Here is a 24,806-nt window from a genome sequence, read left to right on the forward strand (position 1 = left end):
GCCCTTGGATAGGTTTACCAACTCCCATTCTATAAAAGCACAAAAGCCATATATAGGAAATAACGAGAGTTGACAAATTAAAAAACTACTTTTTTTTAAATTTATTATTAAAATAAAATTATAATCCACATTGGAAATGTGGGTGCCTGTGTGTTTTGAGGGAGCCTAATAAATAATGAACATAACAAAAACTGCCTGCTGACGCACACAGTTAATGTTGATTAATAAAACAAAGATAAATAATAAAAGCAATGTGTCAGAGACCCTAAATTTTTTTTTTTTTGGCAGCTAAAACTCAACAATGAATCATCAAACGAAGCTAACAGCTTTTACATTGTCAATCAAATGAACTTAAACAATTAAAAAATGCAAAAAATATTTGTTTGGGCAGAACTACAAAAATAAATGTAAAAAAGTTGCTTAAGTTGCACACTAGTTTGGTCATGTATAAATATCATTATATTAAGCATATTGTATAAATATTATTGTCACTATAAGCCTACATTATGCTGACGATCAAGAACACAATGTCATGTTATCTCATGCGCTTGTCTTCTGACCGACTGTATCTTAAAATATATGACTGACACCCCTTAGAGCTTTAGAAGCGGACATTCTTTATCATTTGTAAAATAAAGACTTGCAGGTTAAGGAAACAGCATTATAGGAGGACGTTGCCGCGGCCTTGGTGCAGATTAAAAGTTTAAAAAAGTATATGTATAAGGACAGATAGGTAACTAGATAGAATAGACAGGAATATATTGATATGTGCCCTGCTATAGAGTGCAGACGCAAAAGCCTGCTCTCCCGTGGCGCGAACCTGCGCGTGAGAAACAGGCATGATTCTCAGCTATTTTGACGAATACACACCTATGTTACACAGAGCCCAACATGGAAGATTGTTATTGGGTCAGCCCAATGTCAATAAAGAAAAGAACCAATGGGCTGCTGAATATGTCACACAGGCGCTCTGTCTGGAAAAGAAACATCTTACTTTCAGAGCGGGACAGCTCACACAGCACCGTCAATCATTGAGGCAGAAAGACATGACAGTCTCCTGAGTGTTTTATGGGCCGATCAGATCATAAGAAGATGATCAGCCCGGCCCAAAAAGTACATCGAAACAGCGGTAAACTGCCCGACGTCTGCCCTGGCCACAACAGGAAAAAAAATAAATTAATTAATCGCATGCGTTAACGTGTTAATTTTGACAGCGCTAATATATATATATATATATATATATATATATATATATATATATATATATATATATATATATATATATATATATATATATATATATAGGTCAGGTCAGTATCCTTAGCAGTGAAAAATTGAAAACTTATAAGCAAATGTTACTGTAAGGAAAGTAGTTAAAAGATATTTTTAAAGAAAAGAAAAGTTGTATTAAGATGGATTGCTGGTGATTGTATGGGTGTTAATGGCCAGATTGGGTAGCTAAACATCAACATAAGAAAGTTAAGACCTGTTAAAAAAATATGTAATACCTACAACACAACATTTTGTTAGATTTAAAACTTTTAAATGCCTAAAATATAGCTTTTGAGACTTAGGATAATTTAATCTTTCTAAGATACCCTCCATTCAGGTTTAGCACAACAGGATGACACGGTGGCAGAATTATACAGATGGTTGCATGTGCCTACATTACTACTGTTGGAAATAACTAAAATCAAAAGCAACTAAAAGTATAGAAAGAAATGAATCATCAAACTAAACCAAATAGTGTATAAAAACTTGACAAAAAACAGACACACACATTAACTTGTGCTTTTCAGTAACAGCTCTGTCCTTCAAACAAAAGACCTCAGAGAGACAGCTAATCTACATAAACCAGACAAGAGTCTAAAGCCCCTTAATTAAATCATCTAGTTTAAGACAAAATTAACAGTAACATAAAACACACACACACAAACACACACACACACACAATTTGTCATTTCAGCACTGAGTACACTCAACTTAATCAATTATTATACTAATTACCACATGAGAGACAAAGGCTCCTCATGTGTATGGTTTTTAAAGGCATACAAGCCAATGTCAAGGGTTATCCAGCATGAGACATGGTTTTGCTCAAATATATCAAACCACAGTACCAGTAAAAAGTACATATGACTCTTATAGAGCATCAGCTGTAGTATGGCAGTGTAATGTGACACTGTCTGGCAAAGACATGTGTTTTCTCTGTGACAGCAGCGGTTCTTAGTTCCTCCCCATTCTGTACCACTCGCTGGAGTGGTTTGGTTCAATTTGTCTCCACAAACCGCAAGGCCTCTGAGACAAAACAACAGGCCATGTCAGTTTCTGTCCCTCGGACAGCTAAATGGCCTTCACTTCTGCCACTGGTACTTAGGAAACCTGAAATTTTATAACATCTTATTCTAGGGCATCCTGAGCACTAAAATATATACAGTAGTCAACATTTGAAGTGGATCAAAAATCTTTTTCAGAAAAGTCTTAAGACAAGAATGGGTGTTGTTGAATAGTTTTAGGACAAATTTGTTTTGACCCACTTCATATGGCAGCTAAAAGACGACTCTCGTGTTGGGAATGAAGTCTTCAACAAAGTGTAAAAACCTTGATAGTTCTGTGGGTTTTGTCTATCAAAACTGATCTTTATTTAGTATTTTCTAATGTATTCGAGTTAGGTGATTGGCTGGGCTATTGTGCAGCTTGATTTTCTTTCTCTGAAACCATTTAGAGAAAGCAACCAACCGTCTTGCTGAAATGTCCAGTCTGGTTTTATCTTTCATCCAGGTAATGTAGATGTTGGACTGAAGCAGCTAATATTAATTTAAAATGACCAAGGGCAGAGGGTTGCTGAATAACTACTGAGAGATTTCAAAAGAAAATTCAGGTACAGTATGTGAACAGTAAGTGGAAAATAGACCAAACATTGAGTGCTTGGCTGGTGACTATCTTTATAGGGGACTAGAAGACATGCATCAGGTGTTAGTAATCAGAATTCTGATGAGCAGGTACGATGAGAAGTGGGCCTGGGGCTTCATTTAATTTTGCTTTTGTAATTAAAGTGTGAATTATCCTTGTAAAAAATAGTTTGAAAATAATACATACTGTTCATTTAAATTATGGAAGTAGTCCATGTATTCCAAAAACAAACAAATGGTAGACTATTGGGACCCCTGCTGTCAGTAATTTTCTGCAAAATCAAGAAAACATGGTATTTGTCCATAAAACAAAAAGTCTCATGTGTCACCATTGTGCTGAAGAGAAGAAGCTGTGTTTAAGTCAAAGATAAACAGAGAATCTCTAATGTTATTCTGCAGGTTACTTTATTTAAAGGCTGATGCAGTGAGAAGTAGATTGTTAGTTGTTACATGTGTGTTTCTGTAAACATCAAGTGATCTGACTTAAACTGTTGTTTTAAAGCAGCTAAAATAAGTTACCTTTGAAAATATGCTTTTATTAAGCATATATAGTACATTGAAAATGTTGTTTCATTAACTTAAAACAGCAGTTGGCCAATTTGAGGCAGTTGGTTTCTGCCTGGAAAAGATTGAGTTCATTCGAGTTTTATTTTAGTGCATGTATTTTTCTGAAAAAAGAAAGAAAAGTTAAATGTCAGTACCAGTATAGAACTTTAAAGAACACAGAAATTCTGGTGCTCTTCCACCAGAATTTTCTGTTAATATATATATACGTGTAATTATACATATATGTGTAATTGTAACACTGCCTCTGTATATATATATATATATATATATATGTAATTTTTTTAAATTATAAAAAATATTCATTTTGTAATTATATTCAATATTTAAAATATTTGGTCATGTATTAAAGCAGAGGTCTTCAACCCTGCTCATGGGGACCTACTATTTGGCAGAGATCAGCCAAAGTATTTTACAGGCAAGACTGGAACCATCAGTTAAAAAAAGTGTCATGTGTAATTGTAATATATAATATGTAATATAAATGCTTAATGGCAGAGTGGCTCAACACATTAAAGCTTGCATAAATTTGCTAAAAACACCTGAAAGACTCCAAGGTGGTGAGAAATAAGATTCTCTGGTCTGATGAGACCAAGATAGAATTTGTTGGCCTCATTCTAAGCGGTGCGTGGGGAGAAAACCACGCACTGCTCATCACCTGTCCTATACAGCCGCAACAGCGGTGGTGGCAGCATCATGCTGTGTGGGTTCAGCTGCAGGGACAGGACGACTAGCTGCAATCGAGGGAAAGTTGTATGCGTCCAGGTACAGTGATATCCTGGATAAAAACCTTCTCCAGAGTGCTTAGGATCTCAGACTAGCCTGGAGGTTTACCTTCCAACAAGACAATGACAAGAAAGCACACAGCTAAAATAACAAAGGAGTGTCTTCACAATAACGCCATGACTGTTCTTGAATGACCCAACCAGAGCCCTGACTTAAACCCAATTGAACATCTCTGGAGAGAGCCAAAAATAGCTGTCCACAAACGTTTACCATCCAACCTGACAGAACTGGAGAGAATCTGCAAGGAGTTGCAGAGGATCCACAAATCCAGGTGTGAAAATCTTGTTGCATTTTTACTAAAAAAGACTAATGACTGTATTAAATCAAAATAGTTTTCCTGCTAAATGCAAAGCAAAGGGTCTGAATACTTTACTAGTTTTATTTTAGTTTTATTTTTATAAATCTGCACAATTATGTGTTGTTTCTGTCAATATGGGGTGATGTGTGTACAATAATGAGTAAAAAATAAACTTAAATTACTTTAGCAAATAGCTGCAATATAACGAAGAGTAAAAAAAAATTAAGGGGATCTGATTTCTTTCCGTACTAACTATACAGTGTGTGAAGTTTCAGTTGCTTACTGTTGCTTTAAATTCAAATGAGATTGTGCTGCCAGCAGTCTTTTCAAAAGAGTGCATAGTGGCATAGTGTCAGATTCAAAAAAGGACTATTGTTTTCTTTGTGGTAAACTGAACACATCCAAAAAAAAAGTGGCTTATTCTATGGAGACCATGGTGTTCATTTGTGCATCTAAAACATTTATAATGCCTCTTAGTCACTGACATCATCTTCAACAGGTACAGCATGAACACTCTAATGGAGGAACTCTCACTCAAGGCTGTTTATGTTAATGAAGGAGAGATCATAACTAATGGGCTATGCTTTCCCCAATGATTACAAAGGAAAAATTTCGATCAAAATGTTTCTGCAGACTGTTTATATAAAATGTCATGATAAAAAAATAATAATACCAATTTCATATTTCACACATTGTTGCCATACACGTGTTTAATCCCCCTGATTTGTTTGCATATTAGGTCCCCTTTAAAAAAAAAACAGTTTTAGTAAAAATAAATAAATGAATACATAGTTACAATCAGAATTATTAAACCCCCTGAATTATTAGTCCCCATTTATTTTTTTCCCAATTTCTGTTTAAAGGAGATTTTTTTTAACAAATTTCAGAATATGTTAGTTTTAACTCATTTTTAATAACTAAGTTAATTTATCTTTGCCATGATGACATTATATAATATTTTTCTACATATTTTTTTTTTCAAGACACTTCTATACAGGTTATAGTGACATTTAAAGGCTTAACTAGGTTAATTAGGTTTACTAGACAGGCTAGGGTAATTAGGCAAATTATTTTATAATGATGGTTTGTTCTGTAGACTATCAAAAAATATATATATTAAAGGGGCTAATAATTTTAACCTTAAAAGGGTGTTTAAAAAAATAGAAACTGCTTTTAATCTAACTGAAATAAAACAAATAAGGAAGAAAAAACATTATCAGACATACTGTGAAAATTTCCTTGCTCTGTTAAACATCATTTGGGAAAGATTTCAAAAAGAAAAAAAATTCTAAGGAGGTTTTTTTTTTTTTTTTTATTCTGATTGCAACTGTAAGTAAATAAATAAATAAATAAACACTAAAGATAAGCTGCAATCTCATCTTCTTCTTCTTCTTCTCGAAAAGTCACTGTAAGGTCAATCAATGAAAGTTCTAATGAAAGTTCCTCCCTAACTTGCCACAATCAAGGAGCAGCAAATCCATCATTCGTCATGCCTTTATTACTTCACATCGGCATTCTACTTGTGACTGTCAATACAGGAGCTGTCTAACTGTACTTCAGCATCATTCTGAGAACATCTCGTAACATGACTTCACTCTCTCTCCTTCTGGAGCCAAACAGAAGAACCGCAGACTGGATGGGAGTCACACAGTGGGATTTAAATTTAATAAATTCTCAGATGAGTTTAGCCAACATGCTCCCCTTAAAGACCTCCACTTTGCCTGAAATGCCTACAGCACATTACTAACTTCTGCTAAGGACCACGGAGCAGACGCCAAGTTTAATTTGACACAAATGTCACACTTTCTAAATGTCACTGTTCATGTCTAATTATTACGTTTTTCAGTTTCAGTTTTTGGTTGACTGTGAGAACACATTTTTATATAAAGCACATTAATGTTATATCTAATTGAGGAGACTACATGTTTAACATGAATCAAATGTCATACTTTCTAATCATCATTGTTCCTGACTTATAACCATTTTCTTTTCCACATTTCATATGGAACTAAACAGTAACTCATCCATTACTATCCAAACTATGCACTTGAAATATTGTACATTACAATGCTCACGACATTTAACCCATTATACCATGGGTGCCCATATTTTTTTGTATGAAGGGCCAAAAACCAAATATTGTTGAGAGCCATTGGGCGAAGGTAAATATATTACATTAAAGTTGTCATAGGTCATCAGAAAACATCACTTTAAATTGTATTAATCAATGCACTATATATTTTTAAAATGATCACTTATTGCAATAAGCAATGACATTAATAGCACAGTGGAGTTCAACGCTCAATACACTAGTCAAGTAGAATCTGCCATGGACTTGATTTACTCATCAAAATCTCTGCATTGTTGGGTGATCGGGTACAGTTGAAGTCAGAATTATTAGGCCCCCTGTTTATTTTTTCCCCAATTTCTGTTTAACGAACAGAAGATTTTTTTTCAACACATTTCTAAACATAATAGTTTTCATAACTCATTTCTAATAACTGATTCATTTTATCTTAATATTATATTTATACTTATACTTATATTTATTTTATCTCATGACAGTTAATAATATTTGACTAGATATTTTTCAAGACACTTCTATACAGCTTCAAATTACATTTAAAGGCCTAACTAGGTTAATTAGTTTAACTAGGCAGGTTAGGGTAATTAGGTAAGTTATTGTATAACAGTGTTTTTTTTTTCTGTAGACAGTTAAAAACAAAATTATCTTAAACGGGCTATTAATTTTTAACCTAAAATGGTTCATGAAAAAATTCAACTGCTTTTATTCTAGCCAAAACAAAACAACTAAGACTTTCTCCAGAAGAAAAAAAAATATTATCATACTGTGAAAACTTTCTGAATTTGTTTTAAACATCATTTGGGAAACATAAAAAAAATAAATAAAAAAATCAAAGAAGGGCTAATAATTCTGACTTTAACTGTATGTGCATTTAAACAAAATCTGATTAATTTACACAATTTGATTGAACCATTTAATTTCAGTTAAATTTTTACATAAAACAAACGAAGGTTTAGATTAAATTTAAATTGACAATTTCAAAACCATCCTCATCATTCTTCTTCTCTTCTCAGATAAGATGGTGGGTCAAATTAAAGGTTACCGTGTTTAGGCAACACTGCATTATACATTTAATGGTTATATTTGACATTTTATGGATTTTAGGTTTGAGGAATGTGCACTCAAAAAAGTTGCAGTATTATTCTTGGTATTGTTAAGTTGTGTTAACAAAGACAGGTTGGGATGCACTTGTTTGTGTCAAGATGTTATAGCAAAGACATATCAAACAATGTCATCTTTGAATTTAAAACAGCATAATTAAGAAAACAACACAATTGCTATGGTGTATAAAAACTCATCCATAAATTTGTGCCTAAATGTCATGTGACCACCCCATTCACCTAAAATGTTACCATCAAATCAGGAAAGTAGCTATACTTTCATGGTACAATCTTATATCAAAATCTAAATTTGAGTAATAGCACAGCGCTACCTTGTTGTGTTAAGGCTTTGCCCTAAGAACTAGCATATAGCCACTCGCTAATCAATCTTAATTTTTCAATTTAAAACAGACCAGTCTATTGTTATGAAAAAATAGATGAATACTTCTAAACCTACCTCTAAAATGACTAAGAACTTTATGCAAGCAACCACATAATGTGCAAGTTATGAAACATCATGGAAGAGGAGGGATGAGGAGGTCGAGAGTGATGAAACAGAGAATGATGAAAGATCAAGATGAACGCATATAGAGAGAGTTGAGGGGGATGATAGAGAACCCGTGTCTCTGTTGTCTGACTGTGGGTTTCTAAGCTCAAGTGGGGCCACTAGTCTCTGTACTACACAATGTGTGTGTGTGTGTGTGCGTGTGTGTGTGTGTGTGTGTGTGTGTGTGTGTGTGTGTGTGTGTGTGTGTGTGTGTGTGTGTCCAATCATAGGCCTCACACTGAAGTGGAGGTTATCAGAAAAAGAAAGTACTCTGTCTAGCAAATGTGGCATGTTGAAATACCCTTAACCTCAAAGAACCTCCTGTCTCCTTCACGTCCTCCTGTTGTGATGTTCGCAGATCAAAACATTTAGAAAACCCTCAATGACTGGGCACATCACAAACCTTGTAATCAGCAGTTCAGTGATACTTTTCATAAATCTGAAAATATTTTTGGTCAATTAATGATTTAATGTGTCTCAAGGAATCAATATGAGTGAATACAGCGGAAACAGCCAACACAGAAGTGATTAATCACTTAAAAACTACTATGAAACGTGTGGTCACAGTAGGCTATTTTATAATGACATCACATGTGACTCATCAAGTCCAATTGCAGCATTTAGAATGGGTGAATTTCCCAAAAACATCGTTAGGACACAAGTTTCATCATTTTTAACATAGATCAACAAGTTGGTGTTTCCCAAATCCATCATTTCAATGAATATTTGCAAACAGTGTCACAAACTTAAGTGCTCCTGCCTTGTAATTAGAACCATAGTTTCCTCTTAATGTAAAAGTATTTCAAATAGATGATGGAAGTGACCAAATAAGAAAGCTAGCATGCAGTACAATCAATCCTGTATCTTTTATTCCATACATGTAAACATTCACCATGGGGTGTTTTCAAGAGTGCACACATTTACAGAACCCTGGAGTGATATCAGGTGATAGAACCCATAAAATAAAGCAAATTAACAGAGAATAAAACATAATTGTAGTATTTTAATGATGTTGTTGTTTTATTGTTAAAACGCAGATTATTATGTTATTGTTGTTGTTAGAACTATAATTACAAAGGTGGTAGAGTAAAAACTTTTACTAGTAAAAACATTTGAAATCATAATTATGTAAGATTTTATGTAAGGTGTAAAACAACTTGCATAAATTCTTACATTATTATGATCTCAAATGTTTTTTTTTATTAGTAAAAGTTTTCACTCTACCACCTCCGTAATTACAGCTCTAACCAACATGGTTCAAATCATGGATTAGCAGCAGACTTTGAGAAAGTTATAAATAACTATTTACTATAACTCAATATGTTGTGTTTAGAGAAACACACCCCATATTGTGTTTGTGAACAGGGTTTTACATGAACCATGAGTTGGATATAGCTAGATTTTAATTATTGTTTCTTTTTCTTTTTTTATCTTCAGACTGGTGGACAAATAACAATTTTCACATTCATTAAATTTTAAAAGTGTTGATAGTGAAATTAAACATACACTCACCAGCCACTTTTTAGGTACACCTGTCTTGCACCGGGTTGGACCCCTTTTGTCTTAAAAAATGCCTTAATCCTTCATGGTATAGATTCAACAAGGTTCTGGAAATATTCCTCAGAGATTTTGGTCAATATTGACATGCTAGCATTATGCAGTTGCTGCAGATTAGTCAGCTGCACATCCATGTGAAGCTCCACCACATCCCAAAGGTTCTCTATTGGATTGAATTCTGATGACTGGGAAGGCCATTTGAGTAAAGTGAACTTATTAAGAAACCACTCTGAGACGATTTGTGCTTTATGATGCGTTATTCTGCTGGAAGTGGCCATCAGAAGATGGGTAAAGTGTGGTCATAAAGGGATGGACATGGTCAGCAACAATACTCAGGTAGACTGTGACACAATGTTCAATTGGTAGGCTACTAGGGGCCTAAAGTGTGCCAAGAAAATATCCTCCATACTATTATACCACCACCACCACCAGACTCAAACCAGCAACATTTTTCCAATCAAGGAGTGCTACCTGGTGTAGTTCTCTGCTGCTGTAGCACATCCACCTCAAAATTCGAAAACCTACTCTTCTGAATACCTCATAATGAATGGTTATTTGAGTTACTGCTGTCTTTCTATCAGCCTTTTAATCTTTCGAACTGGTCTGGCCATTTTCCTCTGACCCTTGGCATCAGCAAGGCATTTGTTCTCTGTAAACCCTAGAGATGGCTGTGCATGAAAATCCCAGAACATTAGCAGTTTCTGAAATACTCAGACCAGTCTGTCTGGCACCAACAGTCATGCCACGTTCAAAGTCACTTAAATCACCTTTCTTCCTCATTCTGATTCTCGGTTTGAACTGCAGCAGATTGACCATGACTACAAGCCTAAATGCATTGAGTTGATGCCATGTTATTGGCTGATTAGAGATTTGCGTTAACAACCAGATAGAAAGGTGTACCTAATAAAGTGGCCGGTGAGTGTAATTAAGAGCAGCATTAGGTCTCCAAAGATATGCGGAAATAAAACGATAGGTTCATCAGAGACAATATTCTGAGTGATTCATGTTTTATTTGTTTATTTTTTGTTAAATGGCATCTTACAAGACATGAGAAGAATGAAAGAGGAGGTACCAGCCAGAGCAGAAAAAACATAAATGAGAGAGAGAGAGAGAGAGAGAGAGAGAGAGAGAGAGAGAGAGAAAGCCTTCATCTGTGCCACTAATGAAGCCTAAGAGCCCAATTACACAGCTTTAACAGCAGGAGCAGCCAAAAGAGTATGTGTGTGTTAATGCTTTTATTAGTGTGCAGACATACACACCTCTTTGTGTGTACATATTTGTTTAGATGAATATGTTTTTGGTGTGTTTGTGTCTGCTTATTCACACACATGGCTTTTACTCACCCTAATCCTTGCGTGTTTGTGAAGTCTAGGAGTGTGTGTCCTTGTGAGACTGTGTGTGTGTGTCTGTGTGAACAGGAGCTGGTGGGCCACTCTGCTTTTTTTTGTAAAAGGGCAGCTATTCTCTCTTGAGCTCTTCAAGTACCACGGCTGCTGCCTGACAGTTCACTGCCTCTGAAGCTCCAGTCTACCCCCATCCCGCTTCATCATTCAGCCAGGATCCCCTCATCCGTGCTGGGGTTTGAGTACTGCTGCAGGGTGGCTGTCTGGAAAAGCACTCTGCAGCAAAAAGCCACTCAAGACAAGTAGCAAAGTGTCTGAAAGCTCTGTATCTGTCCTCAACATGGAAGGTCAGATGTGGGGGTGCAAACTCATTTGAGGTGAAATAGGTGACAAACTAAACAACCCAGGCTAGCTTTGGCGCTGTCGTCAATTAACTTGGTGATACTACTACTACAGCACATTAAATGGTACTGTATGATTACTGATATGTGGAACAAATGTTAACAACCCAGACTCATTCTGAAAACGTTCAACTATGTACATTTCTGGAGAGTGCCAAATATGTCCCAGGAGCTACGTTTTTTCACAATTTTTGTTTTCGGGCCACTGTATGCACTTTTTTAGATCTCAAATTTCTCTTCCATTTATGTAAATCCACCAGAGCCCGCTGTTGACTGACTGACTGACTGACTGATCGGCTGAACCACCCTTCTCCTTCCCTAAACCCAACCAATAGTGTTTTTAAACGCATAGATTGACCCATCCACCCTCATCCCTAAACCCAACGGGATTGTTTTGAAAAACAATCCAGAAAAATAAAAGCCCCCGTCTGATTTTTACCATGTTGTTACTACATTTTCACCCTGTTATTTATTTATTTTTTTATTTTTTTATTCTTTTGGCTTAGGTTTTTGTCTCACCTGCTACCTAGAACTGTTCTTCACTGGACTCTAACCTTGTTGTTGAGGTTAACACCATGCACTGCATCTCAAGTTCACCAACATACGTGTCGAGCTATCGGACAAACTGGTAACAGCAGAAAAGGCGTCCACATGCAGGTAAGCGGTCAGCTGGAAAGCGAAAAAAAGGAACAGCATCATACCGCCCTTTAGTGTTCCTTTTAAAGAAGAAATGCAGCCATATGTAGCTCTGGCAACATATTTTGCAATCTCCCTAAATGTATATAGGGATACGTTTTCAGAATGAGCCTATGTTGAATTTTTTGGTAAGCATTTTGTAAAGCTTAGCAAATTAATGTAATGATAACATAAATCCAGCAGACTCATGCTAAAACAAAAACAACAGCCTCACACGGTAATCTCCAATTCAACTAGAAGACCATCATTTACAGCAGATATAAAAACATTGTGTCCTGCTCTATGGCAAGCTTACTTTAGCCAGCTACAAACTACCTAATCTAAGCACCAATTATTTTAAAAATAAGTTGCAACCCAGGCTCATTCCAGTTAAAGTCCCTTATATACATTTCTAGAGAGAGCGAATACATCCCAGGAGCTACAGATTTAGCATTTTTTGTTTACACAAATCCACCAGAAGCCGCTATGTAGACTTTTTCAGATGTCAAATTTCTCTTGTGCGTGCCATTCGCGCCTGCTCTTCCACCAGAGGCAGCTGTTGACTGACTAACTGACTGACTGACAGTCAACAGACCAATCCCCCCATCCTCCTCCTTCCCTAAACCCAACCAATAGTATTTTAAAAAGCTCGATTTTCAAAAGCAATCAAGAAAAAGAAAAGCCCTCGCCTGATTTTTACCACGATTTTTACCTCGATTTTACCACATTCTCACCCTGTTATTTACTTTTTTTAATTTTATTTATTTGGCTTTTGTCTTACCTGCTTTCTGGAACTGGACCTTGTCGTCCGCTCTTTATCACAAGTCCACCGACATACGCATCAAGCTACCGGACAAACTGGTAACAGCGGGAAAGCAGTCCATTCGACGGTAGCAAACGAATGTATTGATAATGTAACTCTAGCAGACTCATGCAGAAACAAAAACAGCAGCCTTAAGGCTCGTGCACACTAAGACGCTTTTTGCACTAATTTTCCGTTGACTTTTAATGCTTCGTGACTAAATAAGGGGCGCCGATGTGATCATGCACACCAACGCGCAAAACGGTAGGTGCTAAAGCATAATTTTTTAGGAAGGGAGCTGCTACTTGAACCATCCATGCATGGTCAAATCACCGGTAACTTTAACAACAAGCATGTCAACTTTCTCTCTTCTTCTTCTGTGTTACAAGCGGGTGTCAGAAGCTTAAAGTTGTGTAGCGCCATCTAACATCAAGGAGTAATTTTGCATACTCTTCTGCTCTACGCCAGTTAAAATCACTTGGGTTTGAATACGGAAAAACATCTTGAAAAACGCAGACGATAAACGCAAACAAAAACGTCCCGGTGTGTGCAAGCCTTCACACGGTAATCTCCAATCAACTAGAAGACCATAATTTACAGCAGATATAAAAACATTGTGTACTGCTTTAAAGCAAACTTACTTTAGTTAGCTACAAATAGGCTAATCTAAGCACCAATTACTTCAAAAATAAAAATTAGCTTGTCCTTCACATTTTATCTAGCCTCTGCAAATATGTACAGTTGGCTGCAGCATCTAAAGAGTAAAGGATTCAAGTCTGAGACTTTTTAGATGAGGGACAGAACATTATGGAAAGCCAATCCGAGACAGAGTAGGATGGGTTATTTCGTTTGTCAACATGGCAAAATATGTTTTTAAACTACATAATGACTAAACAGCTGACCTATTGGCACTGGCAGAGGTGTGACAGGGCGAAAAAGACAAAGCAGAAAGAATATCTCACCTGTATAATGATTTGAATGCATTAATAAATAGAGAAAATATGACCCTGTCTCTCTCACAATACACACACAGAACTCTGAAGCCTTGAGCACAATGAGCACTTAGTACTTAAATGATTCTTGAAATGTGAATGCGTGTCTTTGTGTAGCCCGCCTGCAGGAAGAGAGTCGAAACAGAGTCGAAGAGAAAGAAATATTCTACTCTGTCCATATTTAAGCGGTTAAGTGGAAGCATGTAATTTTACAGCAACTGTTTGCTGACCAAGTTTACCACAATCATAAGATGATTAGCAGTCCTTTCTTAATTTCATTGTTTTACAATTTTATTGTATGTGTTTGTGTATTTTGAAGCATGCTTCTATGGGTATATTTATTAATTTATTCCAAGAATACAAAAGTATAACAATACTATAGATTTAGTTGAATTGTTTCTAACTGCTTTTAATTGTTGATGTTAATAGACGTTCAGTCATTTAAGGAAGACCCCAGCAGGCACACAACCTCATAGAACTTTAATATTAAGTTGGATTTAGGTTGTGACGTCAAGTGACCAAAATTCAATGTCTAGCCAGCGTCTAAGGACAACAATAGTACAATAACAACATTGATATTTGGTTGATTTTAGGTTGTTTTGGAAAGTGACCAAAATCCAACGTTAAGCCAACGTCTTAAACCAACATCATATTGACGTCAAATATTAACATTACTTCTTCAGGCATGACAACCAAAATCTAAAGTCAACAAAATCCAAACATAGACGTCATAGTGGTAACATTCACACAACGTCAAGTTGTAACATCATTAGACTTTGATACTTGGTTGATTTTAGGTTGGATGTTGAACATTGACGTCGACCTGACTTTGGGTCCTGACGTCAACTTCATTTCTATTTTAAAACAAAATGCAGTATCCCCACGATGTTGGGGTACAACGTCAATTTAACGACATGTTTATGTCCTGCGTCTGCTGGGATGTCTCCTGTATGCCTCCAGTTGTAGTTAATATTCACTGCTCAAGTGGTAGCTCAATAAATTCACTGGATATCAAGCATTTCTTATCTTTAGCCTCCATTAAGTAGTTTATAGATAATCAGTGGGAGAAATTCAGACTAATATCACACAATTTATGTCTCCAAGATGAAAAGTTGATATGCCCAGGGAGGCTAGCCACTTGTGTGTATGTTTTTTTATCAATCACTGAAAAAAACTAACAAACAATGCAATTATTCATAGTGACTGGCTTTATAAGACACCAAAATTTCTTTTTTATGATTTATAATTATGATTATACATAATGTTTGTATCATTTTGTTAACCAATGATGATGTTTATTCTCAATTTAAAATGCATTCATTTGCAAAAAATAACGAATCATTCATTCATTCATTCATTCATCTTAGTCCCTTTTTTAATCTGGGGTCGCCACAGCGGAATAAACCGCTAACTTTTCCAGCATATGTTTTACACAGCGGATGCCCTTTCAGCTGCAACCCATCTCTGGGAAACATCCATACACCCTCATTCACACTCATACACTACAAACAATTTAGCCTACCCAATTCACCTGTACTGCATGTCTTTGGACTGTGGGGGAAACCTGAGCACCTGGAGAAAACCCACGCAAACGCAGGGAGAACATGCAAACTCCACACAGAAACGCTTACTGACCGAGCCAAGTCTCGAACCAGCGACCTTCTTGCTGTGAGGCGACAGCACTACCTACTGTGCCACTGAGTTGCCAAAATAACAAATCACGTGTCATAATTAATTTTTCACATCAGTGTACCGATTCTTTAACTTCAGCAGTGTTAAAAACATGGCCACTTTATTAGGTACACCTTACTATTACCGGGTTGGACCCCCTTTTGTCTTCAGAACTGCCTTAATCCTTCGTGGCATAGATTCAACAAGGTACTGGAAATATTCCTCAAAGATTTTAGTCCATATTGACATAATAGCATCTCGCAGTTGCTGCAGATTTGTCGTTTGCACATCCATGATGCGAATCGACCTGTTCTAAAGTGTCCCAAGAAAATATACCCCACACCATTACACCACCACCACCAGCCTGAACTGTTGATACAAGTCAGGATGGATCTATTCTTTTATGTTGTTGATGCAAAAATTCTGACCTGACCATCCGAATGTCGCAGCAGAAATCGAGACTCATCAGACCAGGACACGTTTTTCCACATTTCTATTGTGCAAGTTTTCTGTTCTTAGCTTACAGGAGTGACACGCGGTATGGTCTTCTGCTGCTGTAAACCATCCGCCTCAAGGTTTGACATGTTGTGCATTCAGAGATGCACTTTTGTATACCTTGGTTTAAACGAGTGGTTATTTGATTTACTGTTGCCTTTCTATGAGCTGGAACCATTCTCTTCTGAACTCTGGGATCAACAAGGTATTTGCGCCCACAGAATTGCTACTTACTAGATATTTTCTCGTGCGTGAAAATCCCAGTAGATCAGCAGTTTCTGAAATACTCAGACCAGCCTCCCAGATGCCCAGTTTCAACTGCAGCAAATCGTCTTGACCATGTCTATATGACAAAATGCACTGCGTTGCTGCCGTGTAATTGGCTAATTGGAAATTTGCAGTAACGAGCAGTTGGGCAGGTGTACCTAATAATAGAGCGGGTGAGTATATTTATTTATTCATTTATTCATTTTCTTGTCGGCTTAGTCCCTTTATTAATTCGTGGTTGCCACAGCGGAATGAATCGCCAACTTATCCAGCAAGTTTTTACACAGCGGATGCCCTTCCAGCCGCAACCCATCTCTGGGAAATGAGTATATTTATTATACTTTAAAAGACAAATATTGTATGTGCAATTTGGAAGAAATGTTTTCAGTCTTTTATATTGTAAAACAAAACATTTTACTCGAACCTACACCGATAAATCCAGATATTACAAAGATACCTGAAATTTATACAAATCCACACATCTATCCATCCATCCTTCCATTTATTCTTTCTCAGTTGAAACGCCATAGTTTCTTATTTATTTACACATTTGTGCTGATGAACTGTTGTATAATCATATAAGTTGTGTGATATGACTCTAGTCTATAATATTATCTAAAGCTTGCATTTGAATTAAAGCAGGTAGTGCAGTCTTTAGTCATTAAGTTGACTTTACTGGGAGCCTTAAAAGAATGGAGAAATTCAGTATCTGTGTGAGTGAGTGAATGTGTGTGTGTTAAAGAGTGACCCATGAAGGCCAGAAAACCTAGCGGTCCCACAAGCTGCTGCTTATTTCAAAATTACAGACTGTGTTTGGGACACGTGTATGTGTGTGTGTGTGTGTGTGTGTGTGTGTGTTAGAGAGAAAGCAAGTGGGTACATGTATGTGTGCTTGTGTGCATATGTTGGGCTTTTCCGCAGCCTAAAATTAAAATCTGGGTTTTATAAACGCTCTCTAATTATGGAGGAGAAGATGATGCACTATTTTTGGGATCTGTGGCCATGAACGCCCTTCTCGTACACACAAACACACAGACTTACTATAACAGAAAATACATATGTGCATAAAAACAGTACTGCAGAGCAGAAAATACTACAATAAGCAGCCATATAAGACAGTATGGGTTTGTAAATAGAGCAATTTGTGTGGATCTGTTTGACGACACACTTTCTGAAATGCTAGCTACTTCAGTAGTATAGTGAATGTTAATTGCTGCCTTTGGAATGCTCAACTATTTCTAAACAATGTTAACCATGCAAGGCCACCATCGCTGTCATATTGCAGAGAAGAAACACTGTATTCCTGGAAACTGCCTTGTGTGCCATTTCTTTCTGTTAATGATTTGACCTAGATAACACAACCAAATGGTTTTGGATGCTGGATGAGTTCATTTTAAACACAAAAGATCTGTGCTTTTGCTTGTAATTATGTACAGGCCACTGGTCAATTGGAGGACAACAAACAATCTTTTTTATTTAGGGATTTTTAAATTGGGCTTTTATGAACCTACATGGCTGTAAACACATAATCAAAACTCTGTACTTCATTGTATCAGGTATGCACATGTATCAAGATTGTAAACAAGAATCACTCTTTGGTACAGATCGGACTAAAGATGGTGCTTTAACGGCTATAAAGGTATCAAAACACAAAGTTTGAATAGTAAAAGATTATAGAAAATGTTTTTCACAAATACATTAGGAATGGGGCAATACTTTGGTTTGGAAAAGTCAAGGTTTTAAAACCGCTAATCGTTTCTGTTATACCATTCCTGCGTTTCATGTATTTTTATTTATTTTTTTTGGTATTTACATGTTCTTTACGACTATTTCATTTACTATTTTTACTCTCCAGCAGGAAAAGACCCTTCACATCAAAAGCTACTGGTCAGCCCACGATTCAGCAAACATCTAAAAAACCATATCGCCCTGATGGCAACATCCAGCATGCTATAGACCTGAACAGTGCAGTGGCTTTACTTTATATCAAAAGAAAAGAAAGTTATCCACAGTTGGATTTTGAAGTTGTGTTTTGGAAACTACTGAAGTCAGCAAAAGTCAATGATTTAGTTTAATTATTTAGCCTGACATGTTTACAGTTCCAAAATATTTTAATGTTTTTATAAATCAAAATATATTGTGTTCAAAAGTTGTTTTACCCAGACATGTAAAAAGAACATATTGAAGAGCAGAAAATCACAATACAGTGATATTGTGATATTTTTATCCAAGGTTATCTGTCAGAATCTTATACCGGCCCGTACTTAAATTCACTTGATATACATTATATGAGATCTGCTTATTCTGAACAACTTTGCTTAAGAGCCACCACTGTCAATAAAACCATTCATTAAATATATATATATATATATATATATATATATATATATATATATATATATATATATATATATATATATATATATATATATATATAATTTTTTTAAATCCATTTTTGTGAACAAGTGACGTTACTAACTAAAACCACTAGTGATACACCAAACTTTTTTTTCCCATATCCAATTCTATATAGATTCTTTTTTTTAATGTGTCCTGTTTAAGTTATTTAACATTAACACATATGTTAACATTACTTATTTACAATAAGATGATGTACACTGTGATCAACAACTTCATTGGTAGAAAAATATTGAGCTAGTTGGTGTTTTGATTTTAAACTGACTGAACAATTGCAGTGCTTGCATTGCATTAAATGTGCACTTTTTCAGTGAACACAAACTGATGTGGTATTCAAAAGCACATAAAAGGTTACAAATGGTTATAGTTGTTTTAAAACATTTTATTTAAAGTTAATATATTTGAAATGAGCCACTGTCTGCCTGACATGCTGAATGTGCTCCACGATCTGAAATATTGTTATAGTTTTGTATTCTCTTTTTTTATATCAGTTTAAATCTGCTCTGAACCGTGGTCAAGAGAGCTTAACGTGCTGCAATTTAAGAAAGCACATGCAATTACAAAAAAACACTAGCAAATAATCCATTTGACAGCACACGTGATGCAATTCCTCACAACACAAACACAAAAAAAATGTGCTGCATTTTCTCACAATGAAAATAAATTGATAAAACGTGCTGCATTTTCTCACAACACAAAAAGAACGGAATACAATGGAAATGTTTCAAGGGGACTAAAAACCTGATGGACGCAGCTGTGCCGTGATTATTGTTCAGTAAAGCTGTAGGTGATCTTTGAATGGTGAGTTTTTTGTTTGTTTATCTTAATATCCTGATTATTTTGTCCTTAGTTTTTATTAGCCTGAATAACCTGTCTGTTGCGCTTTAGGGTCTCCTTGAAACATTTCCATTGTGTTTAGTATTACATTTCAGTTATTTAATAGTATTGTCAATTTCATAAATTGTTTGTGTTGTGAAAAAATGCAGCACATTTAATTAATTTGTTTGAGTTGTGTGAAAATGCAGTACATTTTTTACATTTTTGTGAGTATTTGCAGCATGTGTGCTGTCAAATGGATGTAGATTTTCTCTCAATTTGCAGGCAATTTTTGCAACTGCTCGTGTTTTCTTAAATTTCAGCATGTTAAAGTCACCAGAAGCTGTGATCATTATTCTTTTTTTTAATGTGACACAGTTCCTAGACAAACTACATTTTAAATGAGAAAACAGTGGGCGTGTCTTAGTTTTTCTACCGCAGGCTGAATGGATGTAGTAAAGTAGGCATTTTATTCAGAAAGATTGAGAAAAAGATTTAAAAAAATTTATTACAACAGACTCAGCATTTCTGTTTGTCGTCAAAACTGACTGTTGGAGCAGCGTTAGCCACGCCCATTACCTCAAAATCGCGTAATCTAATAAATTAACTGAAACAAACAGGAAGTGCATTTTCAGATTTACACAAAAAATTAAAAGGGCAAACATTTTTTTTTTCCTAATGCCATGCACAAATGAATTGTCCACCACAAAACTGGCAATGGGAGCTAACAAAATCATATGGTTAGTTTTGACTTCATAGGGACTTTAAGCTCTCTCTGCCACCGTGGCTTTAACACTATTAACATTGTAAAAAGTGATAAGGATGAGATAAAGATTAAGATGATTTGATGACTAAAGTCATTACCTTCTCAAGTGAGTCAAAAAGCCCCCCCTTAGTTAAACTAAATTTCATTTAAAAGAATAGACATACTTATTTAACAGTACATTGATTTGTAAACATCATGCAATCAAGTAAACATAACATATTTTAACTGCGTTATATCCACAGTAAGCTTTCTAAAAAGCAAATTACTAAATAAAATTATCATAATTGTTCTAAACCACATAAAACATGGGTCAGAGACATTTTTTTCAGCAAAGAGATTTTTTTTCTTTTATAAATATTTCCAAAATGATGTTTAACAAAGCAGTCTGATAATATTTAAAGTCTGATAATATTTTCTCTTCTGGAGGAAGTCTTATTTGTTTTATTTTGACTAGAATAAAAGCAGTTTTTAATATTTCAAACACTATTTTAAGGACAAAATTATTAGCCCCTTTAAGGTAATTTTTTTTCGATACCCTACAGAACAAACCATCATTATACAATAACCTGCCTAATTACCCTAATCTGCCTAATAACACAGAAGAAGTGTAAAAGTAAAGTGTGAAAGTAGAAGTGTCTTAAAGAATATCTAGTAAAATAATATTTACTGTCATCATGGCAAAGATAAAATAAATCAGTTATTAGAATTGAGTTATTAAAACTATTATGTTCAGAAATATGTTGAAAAAATCTTCTCTCCGTTAAAAAGAAATTGGGGAAAAAAATTAACAGCGGGGCTAATAATTCAGTGGGGCTAATAATTCTGACTTCAACTGTGTAAATAAACGTCATATTGACATAAAAACTGACATGTATTAGTCAGATATAACGTCAATGTAACGTCATGTTGATGTCTTGTGCCTGCTGGGTCTTTAAGGCCATTTCGGTAATCATACAGTAAACATTCATCATCTTCTCTTTAGTGACATGCATCTAAACAGTCTTGGCATCAATGCATGTAAACATTTTTACATCTTTTCAGACACTTTTTATGCTTCCTAACAGTTTGCTGCAATTATAAATTGCCCATGTCTTGAGGTAGTTCATTATGATGCGATTTACCTTCTATGTGTGATTTGGTTGAACAGGAAACACAGGACTGATTTCAAATCCCCATAGACAGGGAAAAATAAAGTGGTGACTGCAGTTTGAAGGAAAGTAATGGAGTAAAAGTACCAAAAATTTACTCAAGGAAAAGTAAAAGCACACATTGTTTAAACTACTTAGTGTAGTACATTTTCTGAGAAAAACTACACAATTACAGTAGTCTGAGTATTTGTAATTTGTTACTTTACACCTCTACTCGCGAGCCATAGTTTCCCTACCCGTGATACATCCAGTAACATAATAGTACTACCCAGCATTTGACATAATGTTCTGATTGTGAATGCCCTGGTTGAGACAGTCTCAAAACACATTTGTCACTTACTACTGGAATAACAATACAGAAAGGGCCACAGAACTAATCACCAAATTAATCAGAGCGAATATTATGGTAGATGGACTCATCAAAATCAAAAGCATTAGAGCAGTACAATAAAACACATTCATGAGCTGCACATTTGCACTTTGGTGAACAAGAGGAGGACAGCTGAAGACAAAGATATTCACAGAGGACTAAAGAAAGAAATCAAAATGAGAGTCTGAGGACAGGGAAGGAGGAAGAGAGATAGCGAGAGAGAGTTCAACCACTCTTTGGAGTCAGTTAAGACAAGTAGAGTGAAAGGAAAAACTATCCAAACAGAGATTCCCGCTGCGCGCCGGGAGGAGCATCTCTCTTTCTCTCTCACACTGCTGGGGGATTTTTGACTGCAAATTCCCATCTGAAGTGGTCACACAAATAAACACGACACAACTGCTTAATGATTCCGCCGAGAAAGATTTTACCTACGCCATATTTGCGACGGAGTGTCAGAGGTCAAAGTGTGTGTGGCAGGGGCAGGTGTGATGGGTTAGACTCCCAGTATCCAGTGTCTGGGACTTTGTTTGCTTTTTTGATTTATTGCGGACCACCGCCCCTTCTCAGAACACGTGCAGTCTTCCCCTCCCTTTGCCTCCACTACTCTCGTCGCCTTTTCCCACAAAAATAAACCCTCCTGGAATGCCGGCGATCTTAGGACGCCCCTCCACACAATTCCCCGGATGTCTGTCAGGAAGGTTTCTCAAAACATACTCCCCTCTCGTCACACTCTGACCTCAAGGAGGACCGTGTGCAGACATCCTTACAGATGCTGAGTTATGATTGCACAACACAATAAAGTTCCCGTTTACCAAAGTTCATTATGTCAGCACTGAAAAAATAGACATGTTGCAGTTGGACCCAGACAGACAGATGTACACACACTGCTCGCAGCTGTCCGACAGGGGCTTGGGATCAAGGTCACTAGTGAAGCTGGAATCGCTGGCATCTCAAAACAGCTTTATAAACACTCGCATACACATATCCGACCGTCAAATCAGCTCACACCCACATTCTTACAGTCCCTGAACATACACACAAGCATGCTAGTGTTCGAATATGAAGCCAACTAATGTTGATACGACATTGAACAAACATTGATTTCATTACAGTTGAGTCAGGAAATCTCTATTTGCTGCATAACAGTCAAAACCTTATCACAGACCTATAGTTAAAGATGGAGATCAACACAATGTGTACTCTTGGGCTGTGTGAGACAGAACTGAGTAGGCATGGGCCGGTATAAGATTCCGATGATATGATAACCTTGAAAAAAAATATCACGGTTTCACAGTAATGTGATTACTGCTCTAAAATATATTGTTTTTCATTGTATGGGTAAAAACAGGGTTTTTGCAGGTTTCATCACGTCAAATTTAAGACTTTTTAAGACCATTATCAATGAAATTTCAGACTATTACAGGGAAAAATGCTAATAATTTTCTGTAATAGCCAGTGGATTTTTTATTTTTTTTACTTGCCCAATTAAAATTAAAATTCAGTTGTTTTTTAGTCACATACTTTAATTAATTCAATTCAATTCAGCTTTATTTGTATAGCGCTTTTACAATGTAGATTGTGTCAAAGCAGCTTCACATAAATGGTCATAGTAACTGGAACAGTGTGGTTCAGTAACTGGAACAGTGTGGTTCAGGTTTTAGTGTTTAAGTTCAGTTCAGTTCAGTTTAGCTCAGTTCAGTGTGATTTAATCATTACTGAGAGTTCAAACACTGAAGAGCAAATTCATCGATGCGTAGTTCTACCAGTCCTGAACCATGCGAGGCAGTGGCGACAGCGGAGAGGAAAAAAAAACTTCACCTGATGGGAGTGAAGAAAAAAACCTTGAGAGAACCAGACTCAGTTGGGCACGACCATTTTAATTTCTCCGCTGGCCAAAAAGTCTTGTGCAGAACTTCATTCGCCGTGGTTTATGCTGGAAGATGGCCTCAATGAAGACTCGTCTGTCCCTGGAGCGTCGCTCCAAAAAAGGCAAACTCTAGTTATATACATATATTTTTACTAGCACAACCTTTCTTTAAGTTTGAAATATTAAACAATTTATGCACAACATAAATACATTTTTTTTAAATGTAATTTTGTTTCCTAATGTTCATGTCATATACAGCACAGATACTTAATAAATAACCCTCTATAAATTAAAAGTATTGATGTATGCTATGTTTTTTTTTTTGTTTTCACAAGCTTTGGAGACGTAACATAAATTCCACTTTTAAATAATAGGTCACCTATAGCTTTCATCATGAGCTTTGACTGTGTTCAAAATTACATCAATGTTTTCAAAGTGGACTGCGATGGAAGATCAATTGTAAACATAAAGCAAACATGTACAAAAACATGCAAAATCAGCAAACTATGTTTGTAACGACACAACTTGCGACCTTAGTTGGCTAACGATGGTTTTCAGAAACACACCCCTGTTGCCCATCGTTAATAAAGGGAAATTTATATTTGACCTATGCTTTAGATATGCATGACAATTTAATTTATTGCTGTTTGAATACAGTATAACAATATAAATGTGTAGTGAATTTAATCTCTCAATCATAACAAACTCAGAAGTTCCAAAACTTTCACTAAAATATCTGACTATAAATGAGAAAATAATAAACTGTTAAATTTAAAAAAAGGAGAAGCTGATCAGTTTGACTGTACAAGGGAAAATCCCTTCACGCTCACAGTGTTAAATCATGTGCCGATACGCAGAGGGGTGATCTGCTCTCAGACTGCAGGTGTCGGAGACTGCTGTACAAAGACTGGGCTGCCCGTGAGTG

The 24,806-nt window shown here is 35.9% G+C and overlaps 1 protein-coding gene and 1 long non-coding RNA gene across 3 annotated transcripts in view; one reads left to right on the forward strand and one right to left on the reverse strand.

Annotated features, from left to right (window-relative positions):
- Window positions 1-18,159, forward strand: part of LOC147842794 (uncharacterized) — a 29,571-nt gene extending 11,412 nt beyond the window's left edge. Inside the window, exon 3 of one of the 2 annotated variants that reach the window (XR_015498307.1) lies at window positions 16,824-18,159. This is a non-coding gene — a long non-coding RNA (uncharacterized LOC147842794). Of the gene's footprint in view, window positions 1-15,833 lie in introns of both variants that reach the window. The other variant, XR_015498308.1, reaches the window with a different exon arrangement.
- Window positions 1-24,806, reverse strand: part of adgra2 (adhesion G protein-coupled receptor A2) — a 129,274-nt gene that overhangs the window by 92,740 nt on the left and 11,728 nt on the right.

Source organism: Danio rerio, chromosome 8 (assembly GCF_052040795.2).
Source record: "Danio rerio strain M-AB ecotype USA chromosome 8, GRCz13ab, whole genome shotgun sequence".
NCBI classification, from domain to species: Eukaryota; Metazoa; Chordata; class Actinopteri; order Cypriniformes; family Danionidae; genus Danio; species Danio rerio.